Genomic DNA, 23,621 nt, shown 5'->3' with positions numbered 1-23,621 from the left:
GATCAACTTTATTTTATTTTTACATTTCCCTTCCAGAACAGCCTAGCCATGTATATGTTGACTGAATACCCTGATCTAATAAGAGGCCAGGATCATAGAGCTGTCCTCCATTCAAGTTTATCTTAGTTTGTCTTATACCTAAGCCTGCTCTCATTCCAAAACCAGGCCAAGTCACCAGTTCTTTTCATTCCACTTTCATATCCTAACAATAAAAGTAATTCAGTTGTCTCTTCCATCCTGAAAGCGTTCCAAAAATGTTTTCTAAAATATTAAGAACCAGTACTATGGTGTATTTGAATGATTTCAACCAAACTGTAGCTACACTTATCAGAATTCTCTTTCCTGCATTCCTGTGGGTATTGGAAGAAGTACAGAAGCTTTTTTTAAAAATTGTATTTATTTATTTGAGAGGTAGAATTATACACAAAGAAGAGAGACAGAGAGAAAGTTCTTCCATCCCCTGGTTGACTCACCAAATGGCCACAATGATGGGAGCTGAGCTGATCTGAAGCCAGGAGCCAGGAGCTTCTTCCAGGCCTCCCATGAGGGTGCAAGGGCCCAACACTTGGGGCATCTCCTAGTGCTTTCCCAGGCCATAGCAGAGAGCTGGATCAGAAGAGGAGCAGCTGGAACTTGAACCAGCACCCATATGGGATTCCAGCACCACAGGTGGAGGCTTAGCCCACTGCACCACAGTACAGATCTCACATAAGCTTCTAAATTTGATGCAACCCCATTTGTTTAGTTTTGCATTTGTTCTCTTTGTTTTGTGAGTCTCATCTAAGAATTCATCACCTACACCTACAATGGCTTTGCAGTGTTTCCTATACATTTTCTTCCAGTGACTTCAGAATCTCAGAACTTAAATTTAGGTCTTTGTTACACAGTGAGGTAATTTTTTATATAGTGGAAGTTATGGATCTAATTTCACTCTCCTACATATATGTACCAGTTTTTCCAGCACCATTTTAAAAATGTTTATTTATGTATTTGAAAGTCAGAGTTATAGAGAGGCATAGTGAGAGAGAAATAGAGAGGTCTTCTATCCACTCATTCACTTCCTAAATAGCTGCAACAGCTGGAGCTTGGCTGATCCAAAGCCAGGATCCAGGAGTTTATTCCAAGTCTCCCACATGGGTGCAGGGGCCCAAGGACCTGGGCCATCTTCTACGGCTTTCCTAGGCCATAGTACAGAGCTAGATCAGAAGTGGAGCAGCTGAGATACCGAAGTGGCACAATATGAGATACTGGCACTACAGGGAGTGACTTCACCCATTATGCCACAGTGCCAGGCCCATCCAGCACCATTTATTGAAGAAATTATCTTTAATCTATTGTCTAGTCTGGGCACTTTTATCAAAAATCAATTAACTGTATGTATGCAGATTAACCTATGGGCTCTCTGTTCTGTTTATTCATGTGTTGGTTTTTATGCTATTATTATTCTATTTCAATTACTAAAACTTTGTAGTAAGCATTGAAGTCTAGTATTGTGATACCCCCACTTGGTTTATTTGTCTCAGAATCACTGGCTATTCTGTTTTTTTGTGATTCCATATGAATTTTATGGTTTTTTCACTAATTTTATAAAGAATGTCATTGGTGTTTTGATAGGAATAGCATTGAATCTGTAGATTGCTTTAGATGGCTTAGATATTTTAATGATTTGATTCCTCCAGTCCATGAGCAAGAAATATCTTTCCACCTTTGTGTCCTTGATGATTTATTTCATCAATGCTTTAAAAAAGTTTTTAATTTCCTTTTTTATGGGGTATATGTTGCAATTCATAGAGGTAGAGGTGTGACTTTGAGGTGAATTTAGACTTCCCAGGGTGTGTTTCTTCAGTTTCCAGAGAGTTTGTTTTCAGTTTTTTTCAGTTTCTTGTGGGAAATGTGACCACCAGAGCCTTGTTCTTGTTGTTGATGGACACAAAGGAGACTTTCCTTGTTACACTAGCAAGCCCGATTCTGGGGTTCTTGGCACCAATAACTCTGGCTCTAAGACTGTGTGATGTGAATAGTCCCTTTCCCAGGTCTTTCTAGGAGAGTGCAACTAGAGGCTTATATCACCAAAACCCCTCACCCCAGGACTGGGTGATGTGAACTAAACCCTGCCCCAGTCCTGCAGGGTGACTACAAGGTATAATGAGGATTTTGTATGGGTAGATATGGGTCTAGAGAGGTAGAATGCATTTCAGTTCTTTCAGAAGTACCACTAGGTAGATTCCAATTAGCTTAAAGAAATTAGTACTGATCATTACAGCCCTGGTATTGCAGGGTACAGTGGGGTCATTAGCTAGATTTCCTATGGTGTGAGGTAAGTACTGGGGATAGTGGTGTCTGTCTGAAACACAGCGATAGAAATAGAGCACTCCAAATACCATAAGTGAGTGGAAATTACTCCAAGGATTATAATACTCAACAGTTACAATCTCAGTTCACAAGGCACAGATGAAATTGGACCCAGTTCTCACAAGGTATACAAGGGTTTTGCTGGGGTTGATGCCTGGGACTGCAGCACCATGAGATAAGGCATGCAGAGGCAAATTCCTCAGGACAGCCTGGGATTTTTATGGTCTGCTACTTGTGTTACTCCCAATAAGATAAGGGGAACCTTCTTGGATCTTATAAAGTGAGTGAGCATAGCTCTGGGTTTATGACCCAAACTCCTACAGTTGCAGGATGCAGTGTGCATGCTTCCCCCACCTAATGTATGTCTCTAGTTCAGTTCTGTGAGCAACAGAACAGAAATAAACTGTATATATACATAAATACATATATATATATATATATGATGTTCTGTTATGTACATGCATTTTCATGTTTTAGAATACAGACAGGCTGAAAGTTTCCCAAAGCTTTATGTTTTTATTCTGCTTTCCTATCAGTAACTCCATGAATACATTGATTTTTGCATGTTTCTATAAGCATTCAGGAGGAACCAAACCATTATTTAAATATTTATTTAGGAATCTCAGAACTGGTGACATGGCACATCAGATTGAGCCACCACCTGCAATGCCAACTTATTTTATTGGAACACTGATTCAAATCCTGGTAGCTCTTCTGCTGATCCAATTCCCTACTAATGTCCCTTCTAAAGAAGAACATAGTCCAGTTCTTGAGACCCTGCTACCATGCAGGAAACCTCGGTTGGAGTGACAATCTTCTGGCTTTGGTCTGGCCCAATCCTAACCATTGCATCCATTTGGCTAATAAACCATAAGTTAGAATATGTTTCACTCTTTGTCTCTCCTCCCTGTCACTCCATATTTCAAATAAATAAAACTCATTTTTTTAAAATACGACATCTCCTCTGTTAAATATATAATTTTATTTCTAACAAGTTTGACCTTTAACAAAAGTCCAGAACCAAGTCTCTTTATACATTGAATTGCATTTCCTCCAGGTTCTTATAGCATTTTCTTCATTTCCCTTTGAAACCACACCAGAATCACCCACTTTCATCCATGGTTGCTGTATGTACATTAAAACTATTGCAGACTGCACCCCTCTTATCAAGCATAAAATCTGCTTTTACATGTATAAGTATTTGTTAGAAAAGTATCCAAATATTAGTCCCACCGTCTATCTTTATCTTCTTTGGCTGCCCTAGCAAAATACTACAGCCTATGTTGGTCAAACAACATAAAATCATGGTGTTGGCTGATTTTGGTTTTGTTTATCTCTCTCTCTTTTGTGGATTGATTTCATCTCACCATTGCCTGAGTTATTTTTCCTTCAGTATGTGCATGCTGTGGGAGAGGGCAGTGTTCTCTTTTCCTATACCTAAGATTCCATTAATCATAAGAGGATGGCCACATCCTTATTGCCACATATAATAGTATGTTCTAAATACCTTATCTCAAAATGTCAACACTATAAGGGAAATTTTTCAACATACATATGATAACAGCATACAAAATGGTAGAAAAATAAAATATAGGTCCATTTTGGTGCAAGCAAATTTAAAACTACAGTTTTATATAATATAGATTTCCATAGACTTATCAAAACCTCCTAATATGAATAGATTTTTAAAAATTATGCAGCATAGTAAACATATCCTTTGTTTAATTCTCCACAAATGTGTTGAAGTGTGCAAGACATAAACATTAAGTCCATAATATATCAGAAAGGTGTATTTGTGGTGATCATGGTCAGAGGCTAAGGCTGGGTGTTCATTATGGAAAGCTAGACCAAGAAAGGAGGAGAGAAACCAATGAAAGTTTTATATTCTCAGAGAATGCAGCAATTTACATACATGTGACAGCTGACTTCTCATGATAGAAATTGTTAAAATGGCACAGATAGTAGCAACTTCCACCAGATTTCCTTTTTAGGCCTGGAAGCATAGTGTGTGTATTTTGGGAGAGTTCAAGGACTATCCCAAAAGCCTTAGCAGCTATTTTAAAATGATCACACCATAGGAACTGGGAGATTGATTTGCAGTTTATGTTAAGCCCTGTGATTAGGAGCATGCAAGGACAGGAAAAGTGTGTTGGTGTTTGTGGTACTGTCAATGCAGCTCAAGGCTCTAGAAATCATCTCGCACAATTTTGGTCCAGAGGTGTGATGAGAGGAGTTCTGTTGTAAATAGGCTTTAAAACATATTGCCAATTTGAGCATTCATTAATAGAGTGACCAATTTTTTGTCAATGAAAGTATCTGTGTGTGACATTTGATCTCCAGCATTAGCTTTTAGGTTGATCTGACAATTAGGTCAATCATTATGTCTCTTTGCCACAGTTATTATATTTTGTCACAAAATCTATGGATGATGATGACTGCATTAACCAAAACTGGTGTTATGTGAGCCACAGCATTTGTCACCTTTGGTTCATAGAAGAGCTTCCTTTTAAAGTTTGGGTCTCTGCTGACAGAGATTTTGGATTCCAAAAGCTTCCATAACCTTGGTAGCTCATGCCAAGAGCCTTGGGTGATCACTGATATCATACATGAGTGTTAATTGTTAAATTAACAACAGGAGTCACTGTGCACTAACTTCCCATGCAGGACTTCTGTCCTCAATGAGTTGTATTATGAGAATTAAATTGTAAAACTTGTTCTCATGAGGAGTAAGTGCACAGTGACTCCTGTTGTTGACTTTACCAATTGACACTCCTGTCTATGGCATCAGTAGTCTCCCTATGCTCCAGTCATGAGTTTCCAAGGCTATGGAAGCCCTCTGAGTTCTCCGACTCTTATCGTGTTTAGACAAGGTCATAGTCAAAGTGGAGGTTCTCTCCTCCCTTCAGAGAAAGGTACCTCCTTCTTTGAAGACCTGTTCTTTCCACTGGGATCTCACTCGCAGAGATCTTTTGCCAGAGTGTCTTGGCTTTCCATGCCTGAAATACTCTCATGGGCTTTTCGGCCAGATCCGAATGCCTTTAGGGCTGATTCTGAGGCCAGAGTGCTATTTAGGACATCTGCCATTCTATGAGTCTGCTGAGTATCTCACTTCCCATGTTGGATCACTCTCCCCTTTATTTATTCTATCGGTTAGTGTTAGCAGGTACTAGACTTGTTTATGTGCTCCCTTTGACTCTTAGTCCTTTCATTATGATCAATTGTGAACTGAAATTGATCACTTGGAATAGTGAGATGGCATTGGTACATGCCACCTTGATGGGATTGAATTGGAATCCCCTGGTATGTTTCTAACTCTACCATTTGGGGCAAGTCAGCTTCAGCATGTCCCAAATTATACATCTCTTCCCTCTCTTATTCCCACTCTTATGTTTAACAGGGATCACATTTCAGTTAATTTTTAACACTTAAGAATAACTGTGTATTAATTACAGAATTAAACCAGTCATATTAAGTAGAACAGACAAAAAAACTACTAAGAGGGATAATGTATTAAGTTGTTCATTAACAGTCAGGGCTATGCTGATCAAGTCACCGTTTCCCATAGTGTCCATTTCACTTCAGGAGGTTTCCTTTTTGGTGTTCAGTCAGTTGTCACCGATCAGGGAGAACATATGGTATTTGTCCCTTTGGGACTGGCTTATTTCACTCAGCATGATGTGTTCCAGATTCCTCCATTTTGTTGCAAATGACTGGATTTCATTGTTTCTTACTGCGGTATAGTATTCTAAAGAGTACATATCCCATAATTTCTTTATCCAGTCTACCGTTGATGGGCATTTAGGTCAGTTCCAGGTCTTAGCTATTGTGAATTGAGCTGCAATAAACATTAGGGTGCAGACCGCTTTTTTGTTTGCCAATTTAAATTCCTTTGGGTAAATTCCAAGGAGTGGGATGGCTGGGTCGAACGATAGGGTTATCTTCAGGTTTCTGAGGAATCTCCAGACTGACTTCCATAGTGGCTTAACCAGTTTGCATTCCCACCAACAGTGGGCTAGTGTCCCTTTTTCCCCACATCCTCGCCAGCATCTGTTGTTGGTAGATTTCTGCATGTGAGCCATTCTAAATGGGGTGAGGTGAAACCTAATTGTGGTTTTGATTTGCATTTCCCTGATTGCTAATGACCTTGAACATTTTTTCATGTGCCTGTTGGCCATTTGGATTTCCTCTTTTGAAAAATGTCTATTGAGGTCCTTGGCCCATCTCTTAAGTGGGTTGTTGGTTTTGTTTTTGTGGAGTTTCTTGATCTCTTTGTAGATTCTGGTTATTAACCCTTTATCTGTTGCATAGTTTGCAAATATTTTTTCCCATTCTGTCGGTGTACTCCTCATTTAGGATCTCTGTCCTTAATGTGCTGTGTATTGAGATTTAATGCTATAACGAGTACTCAAACAATATATTTCACTTTGTGTTTCTATGGGGGTGCAAACTGTTGAAATCTTTACTTAATGTATACTAAACTGATCCTCTGTAAAAAAAAAAAAAAAAAAAAAGAAATTATCATCTCCCAACTTGACTCTCACTGGGATTAAACATGACAATAGGTCTGATCTGATTTCACCATCATTTAAAAAAAATCATCTATTATTTTTCACTTTATGTTTCTGTGTGGGAGCAAACTGTTGAAATCCTTACTTAATGTATACTAAGCTGATCTTCTGTATATTAAGATAATTGAAAATGAATCTTGATGTGAATGGAAGGGGAGAGGGAGTGGGAAAGGGGAGGGTAGTGGGTGGGAGGGACGGTATGTGGGGGAAGCCATTGTAATCCATAAATCGTACTTTGGAAATTTATATTCATTAAATAAAAGTTAAAAAAAAAAAAAAACTTGTTCTCAGCTGGCACCATGGCTCAATAGGCTAATCCTCTGCCTGTGGCACTGGCACTCCAGGTTCTAGTCCTGGTCGGGGCACTGGATTCTGTCCCAGTTGCCCCTCTTCCAGGCCAGCTCTCTGCTATGGCCTGGGAGTGCAATGGAGGATGGCCCAAGTGCTTGGACCCTGAACCCCATGGGAGATCAGGATAAGCACCTGGCTCCTGCCAGATCAGTGTGGTGTGCTGGCCATGGTGGCCATTGGAGGGTGAACCAAAGGCAAAGGAAGACCTTTCTCCCTGTCTCTCTCTCTCTCACTGTCCACTCTGCCTGTCAAAAAAAAAACTTTTTCTCAAACAGTTGTGTGTGTGTGTGTGTGTGTGTGTGCAAATTGTTGAAATCTTTACTTAGTACAGAGTTGATATTCTGTGTATAAAGTTAATTGAAAATAAATCTTAATGGAGAATGGGACTGGCAATAGAAGAGGGAGGAGGAGGTGATGTGGAATAGGGGTGGGAGGGCGAGTATGGTGGGAAGAATCACTATATTCCTAATGTACTTATGAAATTTTTATTCATTGAATAAAATGTTTCTTTGGGAAAAACAAATATTTGGGTCTTTATTCTTTCCAGTTTTAAGAACAAGGCAAAATTGGGCTGCATGGGAAAGCAATGGGAATAATCACCCCTTTGTTAATTGTGTTTTATCATAAATTGCAATACTTGAAGCCTTTATAGTTCCTTATATTTGGCCATCTTACTCAGTGGATTTCCATGCCATCTAGCCAAATTTTAACTGCCAGAAACTTAATTTACTTTTAATTTGTCATTATGCTGTTAGAGTCACTCTGCCTCCTATGAAATAATTAGGTTCATTTGACTGTGGAATATTGAAGCATTGTTGTAATTAAAATGAAGTATAAGTGAATACATTATTTTTCTTCTGTTTTATTTTTGTAATTTTTCTAAGATCATATGTTTTTTTTTTGTTTAAATTTAGGACTATCCCTAGGTAAAATAATAATTTGGGCCCCACTATTGATTTCATCCATGAAGTTTCCTTTTTTATTAGACAGGTAGAGTTATAGACAGTGAAAGAGAGACAGAGAAAGATCTTCCTTCCATTGGTTCACTGCCCAAATGGCCACCATAGCTGGTGCAACACCAATACGAAGCCAGGAGTTAGGTACCTCTCCTGGTCTCCCATGCAGGTGCAGGGCCCAAGCACTTGAGCCATCCTTCACTGCCCTCCCAGGCCACAACAGAGACCTGGACTGGAAGAGGAGCAACCAGGACTAGAACCCAGTGCCTATATGGGATGCTGGCACCGCATTGTAGAGGATTTGCCAAGTGAGCCACTGTGCTGGCCCCATCCATGAAGTTTTGAAAATAGGTACATAATGGGGCCGGTGCTGGGGCGCAGTGGGTTAACGCCCTGACCTAAAGTGCTGCCATCCCATATAGGCACTGGTTCTAGTCCTGGCTGCTCCTCTTCCAATCCAGCTCTCTGCTATGGCCTAGGAAAGCAGTAGATGATGGCATTGGGCCCCTGCACCTGCACAAGAGACCTGGAAGACACTCCTGACTCCTGGCTTCAGATCACCGTAGCTCCAGCGGTTGTGGCCAATTGGTGAGTGAACCATTGGATGGAAGATCTCTCTCTCTCTGCCTCTCCTGCTCTCCCTGTGTAACTCTGACTTTCAAATAAATAAATAAATCTTTTAAAAAAGAGAAAATAGATGCGTATTAGAAGCTGTGATAGTTAATTTTGATAAAGATTTATTTTATTTATTTGAAAAGCAGAAAGGCAGAGTTGGGGGAAAGAGAGAGAGAGAGAGAGAGAGAGAGAGAGAGAAAGAGAAAGATCATCCATCTGCTATTTCACTCCCCAAATGGCTGCAATGGCCATGGTTGGGCCAGTCTAAAACCAGGAGCTAGGAGCTTCATCTGGGTCTCACAAATGAATGCAGAGTACCAAGCTCTTGAGCCACCTTCTATTGCTTTCCCAGGCACATTAGCAGGGAGCTGGATTGGAAGTGGAGCAGTCAGGTGTTGAACCAGCATCCATATGGGATAATGGTATCATAGGCACTGGCTTAACCAGTTCAGCCACAATGCTGGTCTCAAAAGTTAATTTAGACCCTGTGCTGTGGAAACTCCAAAGTCCATCAGTATCCTTTTAAATCTGTTTATTATACCATTAAATATTTTAATTTCTACTTGGTTCAAAGTATGAACTTTTTAAAAACACATACATATATACAAGAATAATTTATTCATTTTTGTATTTTCTTTCCATTTCTCTGATTTCTAGATTTTAATGGAAATATTTTTAGTGTTTTATTTTTTCATTAATTTTATTTTTCTCTTTTTCTCATTTCAGCATTTAGGCACATTAAACCAGTTTTTAACTTCTATATTTCTTTGAAAATTGTTTTTGTGGAGCTTCTGGGTAGGTGCAGGTAAAGCAGTTAGGGATTGGGTATATGACTTTGCCAAAGTCACCATGACACATTACAACAAATGGGATGGTTTAAATCACCAGAAGTTGTTTCTCACATATTATACAATATTATGTATGGCCACCCTAGCAAAGCAATGCACTCTTATCTCTGCTTATATTCCCTACAGCCAACTAGATGGCCCCCACAATTTTCAGACAAACACAGATATTAAAAGTCATGGCTGGTGGACAGCACTGTGGGACAGTGAGCTAAGACTCCACCTGCAACACCAGCATCTCATATCAATACTGGTTTGTCACCTGGCTGCTCCACTTCCATTAGGCTGGTATTATGTTTATGGCCTAGAAAAGCAATGGAAGATGGCTCAAGCCCTTGGGCTACTGCATCAATGTGGGAGACCTGGGGGAAGCTCCTGGCTCCTGGCTTTGGATCAGACCACCTTCCAGCCCTTGGGGACATTTAGGGAGTGAAGCAGTGGATGTAGACCTTTCTTTTCTCTCTCTTTCTCTCTCTGTCTGTAACTGCTTCCCAAATAAATAAATAAATTCTTTAAAAAAAGAGATAATTGATATCACAGATATATAACAGATCACTGGGACTATTAACAGCAACTAATAAACCAACAGGTGGCAGCTCTACCTGGTATGCCACAGTGTTGGCCCCATCTTGCAGAAATTTAAGGAGTGAACTAGCACATGGTAGATTACTCTGTTTCTCTGCCTTTAATGAATTAAATAAATGAATAAAAATTTTTAAAATATAAAATAAAATTACAAAAAATATTTAAAAACAAGAATCGGCATGGGCATTTGGTGCAGCAGCTAAACACACACCAATTTTGATAACCATGTCCCATATCAGAGTGCCAGCTTTGAGTTCAGCAACCCCACTTGTGATTCAATTTCCTGTGAATGAACCCCCTGGGAGGCAGTAGGTGATGGCTCAAGTTATTGGGTCCCTGCCACACATGTGTGAGACCAAGATGGACTTCCTGGCTCCTGTGTTCAATCTGGCTGAGTTGCAGCTGTTGTAGGTTTTTTTTTTTTTTTTTTTTTTGGAGGGGATGAAATAGCCAATGGGAGATCTCCCTCTCTCTGTCTCTCTGCCTTTCAAACAAACAAAAATCAATAAATAAGACTTTAAAAAAATAACAGAGAAAGCAATTGCAACCATATTACATACTAACCCACTTACATGGATAATCACTTTAAATGTACATTATCTAAATACACTAAAGATAGAGATTGACATGGGAAAAATAAAACCAAGACCCAACTTCATGCTGTCTATAGGAAAATCATTTAAATATACAGACACATGAAGGGGATTTGAAGTCATCTTGGCCAATCACATTTGGTGTAGGAATACATTCAAGAGGTATGTTATGCAACATGGTGAGAATAGTTAATAACAATGTGTCCTACTACAGAAAAATAAATAAGAATTTGGACTTTTAAGTATTCTCATCATGAAAAATAGGTACATAAAATAATGGGTATAGTAATAGCCTTGCTTTGTTCATTAAAATTATATAAATATTTCCAAATTCCATTCTCATCAACTTAAGACACATATATATACAACTGCCTAAAAATAAAAATATGCAGAAGAATAGTCCATTATAATATGAATCCAATGAAATGTAGAAAAACAGCATTCATTTCAGACTAATCAGAATTTATGTCAGACTACTACAAGGGTTACACAGTGAGACAACCGGCAGTTCTCCAAGAAAACATTACAAGGCTTGCTACCAGTGCCCCTAAATAGAGCATTAAGATATGTAAGAGAAAACTTGTATAACTCTAAACAAAAATACAAATCCACCATTTGTGATAGTACAAATATATCAATGGTATAAATACCCAACCAGTGGCCATTAGTAACTAGGAATATGGTACCAAACAGAAATGTCAGTTAACACCAGGTGGAATAAATAATAAGGTCACTCTAAGTGCTGGGAAATCAAAAACTAACTAAATGCATAAGCATGAGAAGTTAGATACTTAATCCTTGTACTCCACTAAGACTGCCTATATAGAATTAAAATTTATTCACAACCTATAGCCTAAACATTAAATAATATCTTCATATTATTTAAAATTTAAAATTATTATAAAAATTACTGTGAAGAAATACATGAAAAATTAAGTAAAATAATATCACAAATATAAAAAATAAACCAAGAAGAACTCACTGCTGAGAGTAATAGATATTAAGCCACAAAAAATCATTGAAAAGAATCTTGACTCATTCACCAGTGGGGGCAGAGTTAGAAAGGATCAAGAAGACCCCTCAGGCCGACAATGCAGCATAGCAGATAAAGCTGCTGCCTGCATTGCCAGCATCCCATACAGGTGCCAGTCCCCATCCCAGCTGCTCCACTTCCAATTCTGCTCTCTGCTATGGCCTGGGAAAGCGGGAGGTACTCAAGTTCTTGGGGTCCTGCACCCCTGTGGGAGACCAGGAAGAACCTCCTGGATCTTGGCTTTGGATCAGTACAGCACTGACAGTGTGGCCATCTGGGAGTGAACCAATGGATGAAAGACTTCTCTCTCTCTCTCTCTCCCTCTCTCTCTCTCTCTCTCTCTACATCTTGCCTCTCTGTAACTCTGCCTTTCAAATAAATAAATAAATCTTAAAAAAAAAAAAAAAACATGGCTGGTGCCACGGCTCAATAGGCTAATCCTCCACTTGTGGCACCAGCACACCAGTTTCAAGTCCTGGTCAGGGCGCCAGATTAAGTCCCAGTTGCCCCTCTTCCAGTCCAGCTCTCTGCTGTGGCCTGAGAGGGCAAGGAGGATGGCCCAAGTGCTTGGCCCCTGCACCCGCATGGGAGACCAGGAGAAACACCTGGTTCCTGGCTTCGGAACAGCGCAGTGCGCCATCTGCAGCAGCCATTGGAGGGTGAACTAACGGTAAATGAAGACCTTTCTCTCTGCCCATGCTGCCTGTCAAAAAATAAAATAAAATAAAATAAAATAAAATAAAAACCTGAACTGACCTAGGCTCATTTATTTACCTGGGTCGCCATTCCATTAGTGTTTACATTATTAATCAAACTTAGCAGAAAACAAAAGATCCTCTTTCCTTCTACAAATCTTAGCATGGAGTAAACTCAGGTTCCAAAGAAAACAGCAGTGTAACATTCAAATCATGGCACACAGTTCCTACACAAGTGGGCAGACTGTGAATATACGGAAGCAAATTTCTACCAAAGACATGACATGGAATGAGCGCTGGGAGGCAGCGTGTGGAACCCACACTCAGGTTCCCCAGGCTCCAGGTCTTGGTGCTCACACTACCTGGGGTCGGCCTCCCCCACGCTCCATTTGTCCACGTGGGATCTGTGCTATCCCAAGCCTGCACCAGCAGAAAATCCATCCCCACACCCTGCCCCTCATCCTTGGCCAAAAGTGTGTGGTAAATACACCGTTGAGTCTCTGCTGTTACGTCATTAGCAACAAAAATGCTGACTCAGACCCTAGGGAAAGCTATGGACCTGAGACCCTGGTGCCCAACTCAAGGAAATCAGGTCACGTGTGAGGTTCAGATTCTCCTTCTCCCCACACAACCTGGAGAGGTGAGGCCAGGTTCAGGCAGAGTCTCTGCATGCTGAGACAGGGCAGCACACCAGGGCCCCAGCGGCCCACCCCTCTCACCTCCTTTGGGCCCGGGAACCTCACACTCCCCGTTTCCGTTGTCCAGGGACTCCAGGCATCCTCTCAGGGCCCTGTGCTGAGGGGAGTTCAGGGTAGAAATGCCTGGGCCGACTGGGGCTCTCGGGAGCAGAACCAGGAGCTGAACTCGGCGGAAACGGAAAGAGGATCCCCCAGGGTCTGCAGTGCTGCCCTGGGGTGCCTGATTCTACAGTCACAAAGGCGACACGACGTCACAGAGGACGCACCCAATCATCATCGTCCCTAGCCTGAGGGCGGACCCCTGGGTTTGTGCTGGGTAGGGGCAGTGAGAGGCGGGGCTTGGCCTCAGGCGTGAAACTTGGCCTTCCCGACAGCAGGGGGCACTGTCCTGCCCTCAGGATCCCATCTCCTGAGATCCTGTTCAGACCTTGAAACTGGAGCTTGCCATAATCTTCAGGTGATTACGGATTCTGGGCCTTTTTCTCTTTGTGTTCTTGGCTTATTTTTCTGTTCAGTCATTTGATTTTGTTAAATATGGATTTGAAGAGTATTTCTAATACAGATATTCATTTTCTGGATTGTACTTTGTCCGTTACCATTGTTTTCTATTTGCTTTTTATGCGTACCTGGTAACCCACTTGATTGTGTTGATCCTGTACCCAATAATTTTGCTTAATTCACCTATCAGCTCATATTTGGTTTTGGCTAATGTTGGATTATCTGTATATATACTAATATCATTAACATGTTAACAGTTCTGTTGCTTAAAAGCTTACCCTATACCTTAAATTTCCTTTTGTGTGCTTGATTTCCATAATTATGCATCCAGGACAATGTTAAAGAGAGAGAGAGGAAAAAGCCTTTTCAAGTTTATTCTCAGGGAAAAATCGTTTAGTGTCCTAAACCAAGCATATATGGGGCCACCACCCCCTTGAGCTCCCCTCGGCCCTCGCTCTCCCTCCTCCGCCCTCATGAGCCCCCAGCCCTGGTCACCACCAGGCAGCGGTGTCTGTGCGCATGCCCTGCGCTGCTCCACAAGCTGGGCCCGGCTGCCCGGGGTGGCGAGGCGGCGGCCTGGAAGGCTGCTGGTCTACCGCGCCCAGAGCAGAGACCCTGGTCCTCACGCAGGCCGTACACCCTCAGCCCATGCGTGATGAGGCGCTGAAACAGCTGCTGGCGCTGCGGGGCCATCCCCAAGGATGAGAAAGCTGCCTGGCCGAGGGCGGGGAAGCCGGCCTGCTTAAGGAGAGGGGCTGGCGGCAGGTGCATGGCGCAGAAACGTTCCCTGCCGCTCTCCCAGCTCCCAGGCCATGGACTAGGCAGTCCAGCCCCCACCTCTCCTGCTCGACCAACGCTGCCTCCACCAAGGGCAATGACAGCGGCGGGCCTGGGGGGCGGGGCCGGAGCAAGCGGGACCGGCAGAACTGTGAGCTGTGTGGGAAGATGGAGAGCCTGCTGTGCTGCGGCCTCACCAGCGCCAGGACTGGAGGAAGCACGAGCTCCTGTGCCAGGGCAGTGGAGGCGACAATGGGCACCCGGGCAGGCCTGCACCACCCACTGCTTTGCCGCTGACCTGGGTCGGTGGGGACAGAGCAAGCGGGACCAGCAGTACTGTGAGCCCTGTGGGAAGATGGAGAACCTGCTGTGTTGTGGTCCCACCAGCGCCAGGACTGGAAGGAGCAGGAACTCCTGTGCCAGGGCAGTGAGGGCGCCTCTGGCTGCAGGCAGGCCCGCACCAGCAGCCTGGCCTTTCCCACCACACCGCGGCTCAGGGCAGATGGGGCAGTAGCCCGGGAGGCCAGGAGATGCGCCCAAGGCAAAGGCCAAGTCCGTGGCCCACCCAGCCATAGCCATGAACCCCAGCCTCCAGGGCCCGGCAGCGGTGGCCTAGGCAGAGCCAGGGAAGGAGGAGCCGCTGACCTGCCCATTGCTGTATCAGGAGAAGACGAACCTGTACCCGCCTAGCAACATGCCCCGTGAGGGCCTGAGCCATAGCTGCGGTCTGCAGCCCAAAGGACAGATGAAGTCACTTCCGGCGCTGCCTTGCATGAACAAGCAGGGCATCTGTAGTGGACGACTTCCTGGACAAGATAGGCGACGAGATGTGAGTCCTGCATAGCACAGGCAGGTTCGCAGATGGCCAGCTGGTTAGCCAGAACAGCGACTTGTCCTAGGACATCAGAAGGGATAAGATTACCTGGATCGAGGGCAAGGAGCCCGGCTGTGGAACCACTGGGCTGCTGATGAGCAGCATGGACAACCTGATCCGCCACTGTAACAAGAAGATGGGCAACTACAAAATCAATGGCCGGGCAAAAGCCATGGATGTTATCCAGGCAATGGGACAGGTTATGTGCAGAATGTTGATAATCCACATGAGATAGGAGACGTGTGACATGTATATATTATCTTAATAAAGAATGAGGTGCCAAGTGGAGGTATACTTCGAATTTTTCCAGAAGGCAAGCCCAGTTTGCTGACATTGAACCCAAATTTGCTAGACTGCTCTTCTTCTGGTCTGACCCTTGCAACCCTCATGAAGTACAACCAGCATATGCTACAAGGTGTACAGGAACTGTTGGGTATTTTGATGCAGATGAGAGACCAAGAGCTAAAATAAAATTTCTAACAGGTGAAAAAGGAGTCTGAGTCAATCAGTAAATATGTCTTACCATCGGTTCACTACAATAATTGTTGACACTGTTAACTTATGAATACAAATAAATGGGATAAATAAAAATAGAAAACAACTGTGCATTTTAATAAGGGAAAAATACAACTGTTTTGTGGAGCATCATACAAGAAGATTTCACTCTTGCAGCTTTGTACTGCATGATCCATTCAGAATCTGTGATTGCTTATGGGAGGAAGGTAAGCTATCAGTGGAAAATGGTTTTTACATCTGGACATGAAATAAGTGCCCTGTGTGGAATTTTTTCATTCTTATATTTTGTTTGATTTGTCATCTAGCTGAGTTCATTTCATCTCTCCTTGTTTTATATCAAGTTTGAATTTGGGGTAATTTTTGTATGATTAGGTACAATTTATCAACACTGAATTGAGAAATAATTTCAGTATTATTTCTCAATCTATTTTTGTAAACCTCTTCATACTATTACATTTTTGCCCTAAAAAAAACTCTCAAAATGATTGTTGTCATTGGCTGATGATTAATTAATTTATTTCTCACTTAAAATAAGAAAAGGAACACTTTACCAATGGAAACATCAGATTTTTGTAGTCCTATTTTGCTTTAATTTGGATTATTAAAGATTGCTGCTGTATTGTTTTTTGACATCGTTCATAATGAACCCTAACAGTGAAATAGTCACCATTTATTACCAGTGACTTCAGTTCATGTTTTATAAGGAAAAATACACTGTAAGAAGGATTTACCTTTTCAAGTTTTTTTTTTAAACAAAACTGAAGTGACTGGCACTAAGTGAACTTGAGATTATCCTCAGCATTAAGTGCTTAAGATAAAGGGATTTCTTCTGCATTCAGGTGTTTCCTATGGAGGTAGATGATAATTTCCCATTTCTAAGGTTTTCCTTTTTGCTTCTCAAATTGATTGTACTTTTGAATTTATTGCTTTCTTCCTAATACTCTAATCCATCTTATCTTCAGATCAGAACTCTGTTTCTTTTGAAGAACATCAGGGGGAGATTATATTTGCATTGAGAAGGAAATGTGTTTTTACAGACTTGATGTTCAGTGAGTCTTCAAACAGCTCTTGAGACATTGCCCAATTGTGATGTCAGCCTTCTTGTCAGGACTGAAGGATGTATGCTTAGTTTAGAAAAACAAATGCAAAACCAAATAATTTTATTTTTATGTTTTGTGGGTTTTATTTTTTATATTTTAGAAAAATAAGGAGCATTACATAATCACACAAGGCCTCTCAGACTTCTCTTACTTAAACAATGAGTTGAGATAGACATCTTAGCTTTCACTCTCTTAAGCTCTTTAGCAAAGAGCCCTTACCAATTCACATTTCTAACCCCCTTCTTCAATCTTCTTTGCCAAAATCTGAGTATACAGAAACATTACTATTTCTTTTTTTAAAGATTTGTTTTATTTATTTGAAAGTCAGAGTTATACAGAGAGAGAGGCAGAGAGAGAGGTCTTCCATCCACTGTCCACTCCCCAATTGGCTGAGCTGATCTGAACCTAGGAGCCAGGAGCCTCCTCCAGGTCTCCCACAAGGCTGCAGGAACCCAAGGATTTGGGCTATCTTCTACAGCTTGCCCAGGCCATAGCAGAGAACTGCATCAGAAGTGGAGCAGCTGGAATTTGAACCGATGTCCATATGGGATGCCGGCACTGCAGGCAGCGGCTTTACCCGCTACCCACAGTGCTAGCCCCTCGATATATTTCAGTTTGCTACAGTTTTAGCATCTGTATAGTTTGTATGCAATTAGAGACCTTTTCTATGGAAAGCTCAGTAATTTTTATTAAAAGATTGCTATTGTTCATGTATAACATGAAAAAATTATTTAGTGAAATTGACAGTGTGAATTTAGAATGGGATTAAATATTCTATATCATGTTCTCACTTAGGAGAACCTTCAGGAAAAAAAAGTGGTGGTTTATTGTTTTTCCTTGATCATGTTCAGCTTTGTCCATGTCCTCCTCCAGATGACAACATAAAATCTTTCTAGTAAGTGCCTCTCTGCCAGCCCAACCTGGGAGGACAAGTTATCCTTGACATCTGGTCTATACTGCAGTGCACTGCCTTGGGCCACAACTCACAAGCATTTTCATTTTTTAGGGTTAGTAGAAATTGTTATAGGTAGACTGAAGTTTGTTAAGATGTATAACATAGCCTTTTCATTTGGGAGCCCCTGTTCAAATGTGTGTATCTTTGCAGTTGTACACTTATCAGATATAACTATCCATTGGTTGTGCTTGGTAGACAGATCTTAAATTGCATATTTTTTGCAAAAGTGTATATACTTTCTTGGAGATCAGTGTGAAAATATCAAGAAATTGGGATAGCCATTTCTTTTAATATTTGCTGAAACTTAGCCGGCGCCGCAGCTCACTAGACTAATCCTCCACCTTGCGGTGCCGGCACACCGGTTATAGTCCCGGTCAGGGCACCGGATTCTGTCCCGGTTGCCCCTCTTCCAGGCCAGCTCTCTGCTGTGGCCAGGGAAGTGCAGTGGAGGATGGCCCAAGTCCTTGGGCCCTGCACCCCATGGGAGACCAGGATAAGAACCTGGCTCCCACCATCAGATCAGTGCAGTGCACCCGCTGCAGTGTGCTGGCCGTGGCGGCCATTGGAGGGTAAACCAATGGCAAAAGGAAGACCTTTCTCTCTGTCTCTCTCTCTCACTGTCTGCTCTACGTGTCAAAAAAAAAAAAAAAAACTAAATTGAAAATGTTTTGTGACCTATATGTGTTTATTTCTGGTTAAAGATAATTCTTCACAGTGGTTATTTTTATTCAACACATCAGCCAGTAGTAAAACAGAACTTTATCAATAGTAGGCAAAGAATTTCAGGATTCCTATATAGACAAAACTATAAAGTCATGTAACTTGGAAAGCAGTGTTTCATTATGAAACAGCTCTCAGGTTGCTTGTAAAGCTAATCTAATTAAAAGATGTATAAATGTTCTTGAAAAAAATTGAATGGTTTCTAGATAAAATTCTGGCATGACAGACCCCCATTGTAGCAAATTACTTTAAAAAAGCAACCATTTAAATGTTCTGTAAGTGGTCTGAAGGTCATACAGCAAATAAAAGAAAAATAGTTACTGAAGAAGGTCTTCTAAGAATCAGTAAAAGCATTGTGATCCAGTGGTATTTGAATCCAGACCTCCTCTCCCCCTGTCAGTGAAATGGGAACTCTGTTTCAGACACGTGGAGTCAAGAGCATAAGGCTTCATCTCCCAGTGGTTGGCTGGCGAATATTCTGAGTGTGACAAGGCATGCTCATTTTTTCTCCTTCCCCAGGTACCTGCTGCTGGTCATATGTTATATTGAATGCAACTGGGAGGTGGGCTCCTGACCTAATTTGTTGATGGAGGATCTACATTGTGCATAAGAACACTTAGATATCATCATTAATTGCATGTAATGTTTATAGCAGGCATATTTCTCAAAATAGATTTCTTGTTACTGTGGATTAGAGTGATGAGCATGAGCATATAGTTAATAAAGAGTTAAAAGACACTAAATTTTTTGAGGGGTTGCACTTCAATAAAATAGGCAACTTTTTTACACAAAAGACATAATTTCCATCTTTTTAATATATTTTAAAAATTATACTTAAGTTACACAATTTCATGTATTTTCATATATAGAGATTTAGGAGCATAGTGATTTCCCACCCTACACTCTCTCCCACCCATGCTTCAACACTTCTTCTTCCTCCCTCTGATATTCCCACTCTTAATTTTTACAAAGATCTATTTTCAGTTTACTTACTGATTGTATAGTTAACCCTACACTAAATAAGAGTTCAACAAACAGTATGAAGAAAAAAATTAAGTTGGTTGTAGATGTGTGGATTGATTTCTGGAGTTTCCATTCTGTTCCATTGGTCTTCACATCTATTTTTGTGCCAGTACTATGCTGTTTTAATAATAACTACCCTGTAGTGTGTCTTGAAATCTGGTATATTGATACCTCTGGCTTTGTTTTTGCTGTATAAGTTTGCTTTAGCTATTTGGGATCGCTTTTGTTTCCACATGAATTTTAGAATCATTTGTATAGACTTGAGAAGAATGTTTTTGGTATTTTGATTGGGATCACATTTAATCTGTACATTACTTTTGGTATTATGGACATTTCCATGGTATTGATTTTTCCAAAGCATGAAAATTGAAGATTTTTCCATTTTTTAATATCTTCTTTAAGTTCTTTCTGTAATGTTTTGTTATTTTTGTCGTGGGGAATTTGACATCCTTGGTTAAATTTATTTGAAAGTATTAAATTTTTTGGAACTATTGTGAGTGGATTTATCTTAAACTTCCTTTGTGAGTCATGTCATTTTCTGGGGATACAAAGGGTATTGATTTTTGTGTGTTAATTTTATATCTTGCCACTTTAACAAACACTTTTATGAGCTCCATTAGTCTCTCAATAGAGTTTTTTGGATCCCCTAAATATAGAATTATGTTATCTTCATATAGGGATAGTTTGACTTTTTCCTTTGAATTTGTACTTCTTTGATTTCTTTTTCTTGCCTAATAGTTCTGGCTGAAACTCCAGGAATATATTAAGTAACAATGGTGAGAGTGGGCATCTTTGTATGGTTCTGGATCTTAGGGGGAATGCTTACAGCATTTCCCTACTCAGAATGATGCTGGCTGTGGGTTTGTCATAAATTGTCTTGATTGTGTTGAAGAATGTTCCTCCTATATCCAATTTGTTTAAGTTTTTAATCATGAAAGGATGTTGTATCTTATCAAATGCTTTCTCTTCATCCATTGGGATAACCATATGGTTTTTGTTTTTCAGTTTGGTAATATGATGTATCACATTTAGTCATTCGAGAATGTTGAAACATCCCTACATATAAGAGAAAAACCCCAGTTGGTCTGGTGAATCTTTATGATGTGTTGCTCAATTAGGTAATATTTTGTTGGTGATTTTTGCATCTATGTTCAGCAGGGATATTAGTCTATAGTTTTCTTTCTCTGTTGTTTCTTTTGCTGGTTTAGGAATTAAGATTTGCTGTCTTCATAGTCGTTTGGGAGGTTTTCCTTTCTTTCAGTTGTTTTGAATAGCTTGAAAAGAATGGAATTAATTCTTCTTTAAATACCTTGTAGAATTGAGTTGTGAAACCATCCAGTCCTGGGATTTTCTTTATTGGGAGAGTTTAATTATTGATTCAGTTTCTGTCTTGGTTATTGGTCTCTTAGATTTTCTGTCTTCATACTCAATTATGTTAGATTGTATGTGTACAGAAGTCTATGCATTTCTTCAGGGTTTCTCAATTTATTGGCATATAGCTCTTTGTAGTATTTCCCGATGATTCTTTTTATTTCTATGGTATCTATTGTTACATTTCCTTTTTCATTTCCGATTTTATTGATGTGGTTATTTCCCTTCGTTATTCTTAGTTGGGTCAATGGCGTATCAATTTTATGTTTTTTTTTTTTTCAAAAAATCAGCTCCTCATTTCACTGATATTTTGTATTTTTGTTTCAATTTTGTGCATTTCTTCTCTAATACTAAGTATTTTTCCTTCTACTGATTTGGGGTTTGGTTCATTTTTTTCTAGGTCCTTGAGATGCATTGACAGCTCACTTATTTGGTGTCTTTCAATTTCGTATGTAGGTACCCATTGCTATAAATGTCCCTCTCAGCACTTCCTTTATTGTATCCCATAAGTTTTGATATGATGTATTGTAGTGTTTCTTTCCAGAAATATTTAGATTTCTTCTATGACCTACTGTTCATTCAGGAGCATGTTGTTCAGTCTCCATTTGTCTGCATATGTCCTCAAAATTCTTGAATTGTTGATTTCCAGGTTCATTCCACTGTGGCCAGAGAAGATGCATGGTAGGATTTCATTTTTTTTTTAATTTGCTGAGACTTGCAGTACTGTGTAGCAAATGGTCTATGCTAGAGAAAATTCCATGCACTGGTGAGAAGAATGTGTGTTCTGCTACTGTGAGATGAAAAGCTCTATAGATATCTTTTAGTTCCATTTGGTCTACAATGTTGATTAACTTTGTTGTATCCTTGCTGATTTTTTGTCTGGTGATCTGTCCATTGCTAAAAGTGGAGTATTGATGTCCCCCATTATTATTGAATTGGAATCTATATCTCTATTTAGATCCCTCAACATTTTCTTTAAATATCCAGATGCCCTATAATTGGGTGTATATACACTTATTATAATGACATGTCCTTGTTGAATTGATCCCTTAATTATTAGACATGCCCTTCTTTGTCTCTTTTTACAGTTTTTGTGTTAAAGTCTATTTTGTCTGATATTAGGAGAGTTACACCAGCTCTTTTTTGGTTTCCATTTCTCAGAGGCCCAGATACATTATTGCATTAGTATGGAATAACTTTTTCCATCCTTTCTGTTTCAGTCCACATGTATCTTTGTTGGTAAGATGTGTTTCTTGTAGGCAGCAAATAGATGGGTCTTGCCTTTCAATCCATCTGGCCAGTCTGTATCTTTTAACTGGAGAGTTGAGGCCAGTTACATTCAAGGAGAATATTGATAGGTAACAACTTAGCCTTGCCATTTTTCCATAAATATTCCTATTGTTTATTTTGGATTTCCTTTATACCTTTACTAGATTTTATGTCTTCACTTTCTTATCATATTGATCACCCTGTTTCTGTGTTTCTGTATGTAGCACATCCTTAAGCATCCTTGATAAAACCAGACAAGTGGTGTCAAGTTTTTTCAATTTCTGTTTAACAGGAAAGGTCTTTATTTCACCTTCATTCATAAATGAGAGCTTTCCAAAGTACAGTATTCCAGGTTTCAGTTTTTTTTTTTTCATTAAAGCTTGGAATCGCCTATCTTGTAGGATTTCTCATGAGAAGTCAGTTATAAGTCTAATTGGAGATCCCCTGAAAGTAATCTGGCATTAATCTCACCCACATTTTAGAATCTTTTCTTTATGTTTTACTGTGGAGAGTTTGACCACAATTTGTCATGGTGAAGATCTTTTCTAGTCATTTCTCTTAGGAGTTTTATGTGCTTCCTCTATTTGGACATCCATTTCTTTCTTCAAATTGAGGAAATTTTCAAAAATATTACACTAAATATGCCTTCTAATACATTCTCTGTTTCCACACATTCAGGAACTCCTAAGAACTATATGTTGGGTTGTATGATAGTATCACATAAATCTCCAACACTGTTCTTAAGTTTTCTAATTTCTTCTTTTGGTATAGCATTTTGTAATTATTTGTCCTTCTCTTTCTCCTTATAAGATTTGTGTTCTAGCTTGATATTCTTTCTTTTGCCTTACAAGTCTGTTGTTAAGGGTTTTCACTGGGTTTTTATTTGATCTATTGAATTCTTCATTTCTAATATTTCATTTTGATTATTCTTTTAAAATCCTTATTTCATGGAAAAAAATTTCTTTCCTGTAATGTATGGTTTTCATTAATTCATGGATTTGCTTCTGATTGCTTTTGAGTAATCCTATGATTAACTTTTTGAATCCCATTTCCAGCATTTCATCAAGCTCTTCATTTTTACATTTTAAAATTGATGTGTTGCAGATATTCTATACATTTAATGTACACATTGAAGTTTCAAAAACTATTTTTAAAATAAAAGCTGTGTGACCTTAAAAAATATTGATGTGTTCTTGTGTTCCTTTCGTGGGGAGTGTCATGCTGTGT

General features: G+C 40.0%; 1 pseudogene; it reads left to right on the top strand.

Moving 5' to 3' along the window:
* Nucleotides 1-15,143: 15,143 nt before the first annotated feature.
* LOC100340964 (egl nine homolog 1 pseudogene) lies at nt 15,144-15,940 on the top strand (annotated as a pseudogene).
* Nucleotides 15,941-23,621: the final 7,681 nt, after the last annotated feature.

This window comes from Oryctolagus cuniculus, chromosome 2 (assembly GCF_051225735.1).
Source record: "Oryctolagus cuniculus isolate XC-2025 breed Fujian yellow rabbit chromosome 2, ASM5122573v1, whole genome shotgun sequence".
Classification (NCBI taxonomy): domain Eukaryota; kingdom Metazoa; phylum Chordata; class Mammalia; order Lagomorpha; family Leporidae; genus Oryctolagus; species Oryctolagus cuniculus.
Note: the sequence above shows the minus strand (reverse complement) of the source record. Positions and strands in the feature narration are given on the sequence as shown.